The sequence below is a fragment of the Chiloscyllium punctatum genome, chromosome 22, assembly GCF_047496795.1.
Source record: "Chiloscyllium punctatum isolate Juve2018m chromosome 22, sChiPun1.3, whole genome shotgun sequence".
Classification (NCBI taxonomy): Eukaryota; Metazoa; Chordata; class Chondrichthyes; order Orectolobiformes; family Hemiscylliidae; genus Chiloscyllium; species Chiloscyllium punctatum.
Window position 1 is genome coordinate 47,120,141 of NC_092760.1, and position 8,271 is coordinate 47,128,411.

An 8,271-nucleotide genomic window follows, 5' to 3' on the forward strand; every position below is an offset into this window, starting at 1 on the left:
CCATTCCTGGAGGTTTTGAATGTATTAAGAAATAAAACTTTGTTTTTATACTCAAGAATTTGTAGTGGTTCATTTTTAAATATACACAGTATGGGATACCATGGCTATTTTGAAATGGAAAACAACAACAATAAGAAATGTAATCACCAATTCCTTTATAGATAGATGAGGAACAATAAAAATAGTTAAATTCACCCCTCTCTCATCTGTGACCAAAATCCTGGTCTCAGATTTGAGATAAATGATTGCACATTAATATTATTTGATCAAAGTGCAAAGAAAAATGACCAGAGACAAAACTTTGGGAAACCAAAGAGTAAAAAATTCCATGGATAAAATTATTTTTAGAAAGAAACAACTATAACAAAATCTTTTGATCTAACATTAGGGCAAGTTATACCACAAAGATGGATGGAGGAAAGGAAGAATTTATCGACAAGACTCTAGCTTAGTTTCTCTTGCCTTGCATTTTGTAGCTGGAAGAAGTACTTTCTAAAGATATGAGGAATTCTAGATACAGTTTGAGCACTTGACCCTTTGTCTCTACCCAGAATAGCAAAGTCAGAAATAAAACCTAACTGAAATCCTTTACACAAAGCAATCACTCTAGCCTTAAAATGGCAAATAGAGCTGGAAAGGAGGAGACAAGAAAGGTTTAGTAAGAGAGACAGTAGGAGTTTCAAGAGACAGAAAAAGATGTGCTTTCCAAATGAAATCAAAAGCTCAAGGAGAAGAGACAGAAGCTCAAAAAAAGACAAAGGGAGTGTGCTGAAAGTTGTGTGAAATTGTTTTTAGGAGTTTGAGTTTGATTTATTGGTGGGTCACATGTACTGAGATACAGTGAAAAATGTTGTTTTGCATGCTTTAGAGGCAGATCATCTCTTACAAAGTGCATTAGGGTAGCAGAAAAGAGTGCAGATTACAATGTAATGACAGCAGAGAAGGTGCACACAGAGAGAGAGAGAGAGATCAAAATTAACATTTGAATTGTACATTCAAAGGCTGATAACAGTGGGGAAGAAGCTGTTCTTAATTTGGGGTGTTTTAAACAGAATATCATATGGATGCAGGTTAGTGTTGTGAAGGTTTTATTCTGAAAGGTCAGAAAGTCATTCTGGAACAGTGATCTAAATGCATTTGTTCCAAGAAGACATGTGACTGTAAACAAAGGCTTCTGAACACTCCCAGTGTACTAGTGAAATGTGGCATTGATACATTTAGACTTATGACAGGCAGCATAAATATGCTAAGCCATTCATTTTATTTTGACTTCAAAGCAAGAATTCCAGAATTTAGTGGAGAAGAATCAAGAGTTGCATTATTTTTCTCTCCTGGCTAGTTTTGGTTCAAATCATTTCATTTGGTTCACTTTTGTTCAGGGGATATCAGTCATTGCAGGAGCAGTGCTATTCTCCCTAGTTTATCAAGTTTTCTAAGCCAGGAGAATTTGGGATAGAAATCCTTAAGTTGTTAGAATTGACAAAAATTTAGATCATCAACAGTGAAAGGTTCAGGCCATCACACTCAGAGAGGAATTACGAAAATGCCTGTACAGTTCAAATGGAGAGACTGGAGGGAATCAGGTAGGAGATTTTTAAAATTGAGATGGGTGTGTAATTATTCTGAATATTCTCTTTAACAGATAGAATTGGGAAACAGATTGAAACACTGCTTTAATGTTCAAATTAAAATCTTTCTAATTGTAATCATAATTCTACTAGTTTCTAAATGTTTATTGAACCTGGACTGGAATCGAACTTATGGAAAAGGATAAGCCTTCTATAAAAGTTAAAGTTTTAATTGGAATGAGGCAAATCATAATGGAATGACACAGAACTTTCAAAACTTGATTGGAGTTGACTGTTTACAGGTAAAAGGACAACTGACAAGTGGGAGGCTTTCAAGACCGTGATGATGACAGTTCAAAGGCATTATTTCCTGTTAGAGTGAAGGGTAAGGCTGGTTCGGTTAAGGAACAATGGATGAATAAAGATATTGAGGTTCTAGTCAAGAATAAAATAAAATCTTATTTTAGATATGGGCAACTTGGTTCAATTGAATATCTTAGTCAATATAGAGTGTAGGGACATTCTTAAAAACGAAATCAGAAGGCAAAGAGGAAATATGAGATAGCATTAGTAGATAAGATTAAGAATAATCATAAGAGATTCAACAAGTACATTAAGAGTGACTAGAGACAGGGTAGGGTCCCTGATCAAGGAGGTTGTCTTTGTGTTGAATCCCAGGAGATGGTAGAGATACTAAATGAATATTTTGTGTCATGTTTTATTGTGGAGAAAGAAATGGAAGTTAGGGAACACAAGGAAATAAATTTTGATGGTTTAAAACAGTTCATATTGCAGAAGAGGAAGTTATGAAGGTCATAGAGAATATAAAGGTGGATAAATCTCTTGGACCAGATCTAACTTTGAGAAGTAAGGGAGGAAATTATGAAATCCCTTGCAGAAATATTTGTATCATCGAAAACTATGGGTGAGGTGTCTGATGACTTGAGGGTGGCTAATGTTGTACCTTTGTTTAAGAAGATTATAAGGAGAAACTGGGAAACTATAGACCTATGAGTCCAACTTCGGTTATGGGTAAATTAGATTAGATTACTTACAGCGTGGAAACAGGCCCTTCGGCCCAACAAGTCCACACCCACCCAGACCCATTCCCCTATATTTGGCCCCTGCACCTAACACTATGGGCAATTTAACATGGCCAATTCACCTAACCTGCACATTTTTGGATTGTGGGTGGAAACCCGGAGAATGTGCAAACTCCACACAGTCAGTCGCCTGAGGTGGGAATTGAACCTGGGTCTCTGGCGCTGTGAGGCAGCAGTGCTAACCACTATGCCGTGAGTTTAAAAGATTAGATTTACAGATATTTAGAGAGGCAAAAATTGATTAAAGATCATCAGCATGGTTTTCTACAAGGAAAATTGTGTCTCACAAACTTGATTAAGTTTTTTGAGGAAATTACCAAAAAGATTAATGAGGTCAGAGCAGTAAATGTTGTTTATTTGGACTTTAGTAAAGCCTTTGACAAGGTTCTGCATTGTAGACTACTTAGTAAAGTTAGGTCCCATAGGATTCAGGGTGAGCTTGTCAATTGGATATATAATTGACTTAACGGCCGGAGACAGAGAGTGGTGGTGGAGGGTTGTTTTATTGGACTGGAGGCCTATCACCAGCAGTGTTCTACAGGGATCAGTTTTGAGTCTTCTTTTGTTTGTCATTTATATAAATGATTTGGATGAGAATATAGAAGGCATGGTTAGTAAATTGTGGATTACATCAAAATTAGTGACATAATAGACAGTGAAGCAAGTTTCCTAAGATTACAAAGTGATCTTGATCAACTGGGTGAATGGGCTGAAAAATGGTAGATGGAGTTCAATCTGGCTAATAAGAGGTATTGCATTTTGGTATGACCAACAGGGGTACTTAGACAATAAATGGCAGAGCCTTGAGTAGTGTTCTAGAGCAGAGGCATTTAAGGGTTCAGGCACATAATTCTTTAAACTTTGTATCACTCATAGACAGTGTGGTTAAAAAAAGTGTTTAGCTCGCTTGCCTTCATTATTCAGTCCTTTTAGTATATTCTTGGAAAGTAAGGTTGAGGTTGTACAGTAAATTGGTGAGGCCCCATCTGGAGTATTGTGTCCAGTTCTAGTTGCCAGATATTGGTGGATATTATTAACCTGGAGAAGATTCAGAAGAAATTTACCAGGATGTTGCCAGGTGTGGAAGGTTTGAGTTATAAAGAAAGACTGGTTAGGCTGGGACATTTTTTCACTGGAGGAGGTTGAGATCTTATAGAAGCTTATAAAGTCGTAAGGGGTATAAATAGAATTTATGGTAGTTGTCTCTTCCCTCAGGTGGGGGCTTTCAAGATTGAGGGTCTTATTTTAAAGTGAAAGGGGAGAGATTTTTAAAAAGATATGAGGGCCAAATTGTTTATACAGGGGACGATTTGTGTGTGGAATGAACTTCCTGAGGAAGTGGTAGATGTGGGCACAATTACAACCTTTAAAATACATTTAGATAAGTACATGAATAGGAAAGACTCAAAGGATATGGGCCAAGAGCAGACAGGTGATTTGAGACTAGTTTATTTGAGATTACATTCAGCATGACTGGTTGGACTGAAGGGTCTGTTTATGTTCTGTACAACTCTATGACTCTATGTGTATTTATAGCTGGAGTCAGTTGTTTTCTTCTATGCAATAATTATATGTTCCGTTGTTAAGAAAATTTGCAGCTTATATTTCAATGACCAAATTCTACATTCACGAACTGAGAAAAAAACAAGTGAATGATCAAGCCAGGTTTCATTTAGTAATTTGCCTGTCCAGTAGTTCATCAACTAGAGCCAGAACAATTGTAAACTGTTTATGGGATCTGAATTCATTGAATTCAAGGAGATTCTGGGTTTTTGTTTTAATGAAATATATTGGAAATAAATAGAATTTTGTGGTGACGTTTACTGCTTGGAATGGACTATCAAAAAATCCTTTGAATGTTGCTAAAACCTTTATGGGATTAGTAGTTACCATAATGGATTATTTGAAGTATTTGATTAAGGCTAAGATGAGAGAGTTAGCAGACACATAGATGATACAAAGAAAAGCAAGATTTCATAAGCTGGGATGTTTAAAATTTTTATAGTTCTGGCTGGAGACTTGCACTCCACTAATAGCATCTTTGCTTCAGCCATATAATTCCCTATGAGTTGTCAACCGCAGCCATGGGTAATTTTGAATAATTTCAACCATCACTGTTCCAGACATGAAGCCATATTCTAAGTGCACTTTGTATAAAGAAAAGAGGATATATTCTCTGCTTTTTCCATTTATCAAACATCTTTTTATGGCCAGCATTTAATTCCTGTCCCTAGTTGCCCTCGAGAAGGTGATGGTTAGCTGCTTTCTTGAACTGAAAGGTGTGGCGTTGGGAAAGCACAGCAAGCCAGGTAACATCGAGGGGGCAGGAGAATCGATGTTTCAGGCATAAGCCCTTCATCAGGAATGTCTTGAACTGCTGCAGTTCACATGCTGTAGGTTAACCCACAATGCCCTTAGGAAAGGAATTCCATTTCAATGCTGTGATGATGCTACTCCTTTAACAAGGCTATGATGTCCTTCGTCATTTTTCAGAGGAGTCATAAAGACACAGGTTCTGATTTGTCCAGTCTGGATGGTTCTTAGGGCAAATTTGATTACAGATAACACATACAGCCTCAGAAAATTGGCTTTCAAGTTTTTAAAAAAATGCTTGTACAATGAAAGGGAGTGGCAGTTCTCTTAGCTCAGCTTTTCTCTGGTTTATTTTGTTTTTTAGCAGTCTCACTGTTCAGAGCTGCTGATCAATTTTAACTGGGAAATCCAAAGAAACAGCTATAGTGGAAGGAGGTTCCATGCAAAATCTCTCTGACAATTCTCCTGTAAGAACCTGTGTCTGATTTTACTTTTTGCCAAGAGGGTGTTCATGGGCACTGTTGCAAACATTTAGAACAGCACCATTAAATTGGGATAGTTTGTTTGGGTTTTTGAATAGATTAAGTTATTCTGTATTCTGCTCTTTTTTGTGTGTGTTTCATTTGGTACTCTGTAATTAAATTCTGTTTTGTTAAAATCGAGGGGTTTTGACCAGCTGCATCACTCCTGGAATATCCACTGTACACCTGTTCAAAACAGTTTATGAAATCTGGCTTTTCTTTGTACCATCTATGTGTCTGCTAACTCTCTCAGCTTAGCCTTAATCAAATACTTCAAATAATCCATTATGGTGTCTACTTAATCCCATTAAGGTTTTAGCAACAGTCAAAGGATTTTTTGGTAGTCCATTCCATACAGTAAACTTCACCACAAAATTCTATTTATTTCCAATACATTTCATTAAAACAAAAACCCAGAATCTCCTTGAATTCAATGAATTCAGATCCCATAAACAGTTTACAATTGTTATGGCTCTAGTTGATGTACTACTGAAAAGTTAGGGTTTGGACTACTTTCTTGAAATGTTTTGAGGGGGCCTATCATATTCCATAACAATTTCTTTGGTTTATAAGGAGGAAATCATGTTTGGCTAACTTATTAGAGTTTTTCGGGGAATGTCAATCAAAGTGGTTAGAGGGAAACTAGTAGATGTGTTGTATTTGGACTTCCAGAAGGTATTTAAAAGGTACCTCACAAAATTTTAAGTCATAAGCCCATGGATTTGGAGATAGTGTATTGTCATGGATAGAGAATTTGTTCATAGGGCAGGAAACAGCAAGTGGGGATAAGGAATTCTTTCTCAGGTTGGTGACCTGTGACCAGTGGGTTTACACAGATATCAGTGCTGGAACTTCAATTGTTGGCGGAAGCAAACTGATATACTTTAGTCAAATTTAGTGAAAAGGGAGGTTGCAAGAGGGATACAAACAGTTTACAGAGAGATATCGATGGGTTAAATAAATGGACAAAACTTTGACAAATGGAGTACAATGTGGGAAAATGTGGAAAATGTTTTGGAAAGGAGAACAAAAATGAAAACATTATTTAAATGGAGAAAAACTGCAGAAAGCTGCAGCACGAAGGAGCATGGGATTACTTGTTCACAAAACACAGAAAACTAGCACACAGGTGCAGCAGGTAATCAGGAAGGTGAACGGAATGTTGGCCTTTATTTCAACGGAGTGAAGTATAGAGTTGGAAAGTCTAACTGCAACTGTACAAGGTGCTGGCAATACCATATCTGGAGTACTGTGAGTAGTTTTGGTACCCTTGTTTAAGAAAATATATCATTTCATTTGAGCCAGTTCAGAGAATGTTCACTAAGATAATCCCTGCTATGACGGGTTCGATAGGGTAAATGGTAACAGGATCTTTCCCCTCTTGGAAAAGTCTCAGACCAGAGAGCAAATTCTCAGAAGTAAAAGACTACAGATTCAGATTAAAGAATGACTTAATAAATGGAGATTTCGTCTTTTGCATAGTGAATCAAATCATTGTAGAAGGAATTGATTTTATCTTGGGTGATGACTGGTCCAAAAATATTGGCCTCATCAAAGGTGATGGAACAACCAGCAGAGGTTTTTAAAAAGAGAAATTTTAGGGGAGAAACATTCTGGATTGTTTCCTGTCTGTGCTGTGATTAGACCTCAGACCCATAGAATTAGACAGGAAGGAAATAAGTCTATAAGCAAGGGGACGATTTGGAAACTCAAATTTGGATACTAATTTCAAAAAGGAAATGAAAAGAAGAATGGAAAAGAGAACAATGCTAAGAAATTTAGTCCAGTATCTTTAATAGAAATCCAACACTGATTCTGAATTGAGAGTTATATCAAATAGCCCACTCAGAAATTGGAACAGAACCAATATCCGAGTTTTATGATTTAAAAGTCAATGTATAACTGAAAAGGTGGAGATCACTTAAATATCAGCCAATGAAGAAAGAGCAGTAGTTCATAGGTGTAATCCCATTTAAGCACCATGTCAAAATTTCATGAGTAGTTCACAAATTTCCAATGGGAAGTCACTTAGGTATTAGGAAAACAAAGGCTAGTATAGTAAAATATTTCTATTGGCCAAGATTATGCAAAGATGTGGCCAAATCATGCAAGACAATGCCAGGGAGTGGGCAAACACCACACAGGAATTAAAACTTTGCCTTTAATTTTTTTATGCCATCTCTTAAGGAACTGTTTAGTGACATCTTAACAGTTTATATTGGACCTCAACCTAAATCCAGGAATGAGAATCTGTATCTTTTAACATTTATGGATGTGTCACAAGATTTCCTGAGGCAGTGCCTTCATGGAAAATTTTGGTAAAAGTGGAAGTGCAAAAGCTAGTTCAATATTTACAAGATATGTTACATTTTAGCTTATCATCCATAATCTTAAGGAACAATGAAAAGATAGCATCCAAAATTGAAAACAAATAATTTGACTTTACTGTCAAGTATCTCCTAATGATTATCATAAAGAAGTTGCTTTATTCGTGTTTGCCATTAGAAATGCCCATAATGAATCCACAGTATTCAGTCTTTTTAAACGGATACATAGGCATGAAGCAACAGGATCCCTTAAAATAATTAAACAGAAGACCCAGTCACAATACTTCCACCTTATGTTTCAAGCTTCATAGAAACTAACCAAATCTTGGGAGTTCGTTGAAGAGTACTTTGAAAAATGCTCCACAAGCAATGAAACCTGCAGCAGGTAAACAGGCTAATGTTTGATATGTTGTTGCTGAAGACAAGATATTAGCTCAAT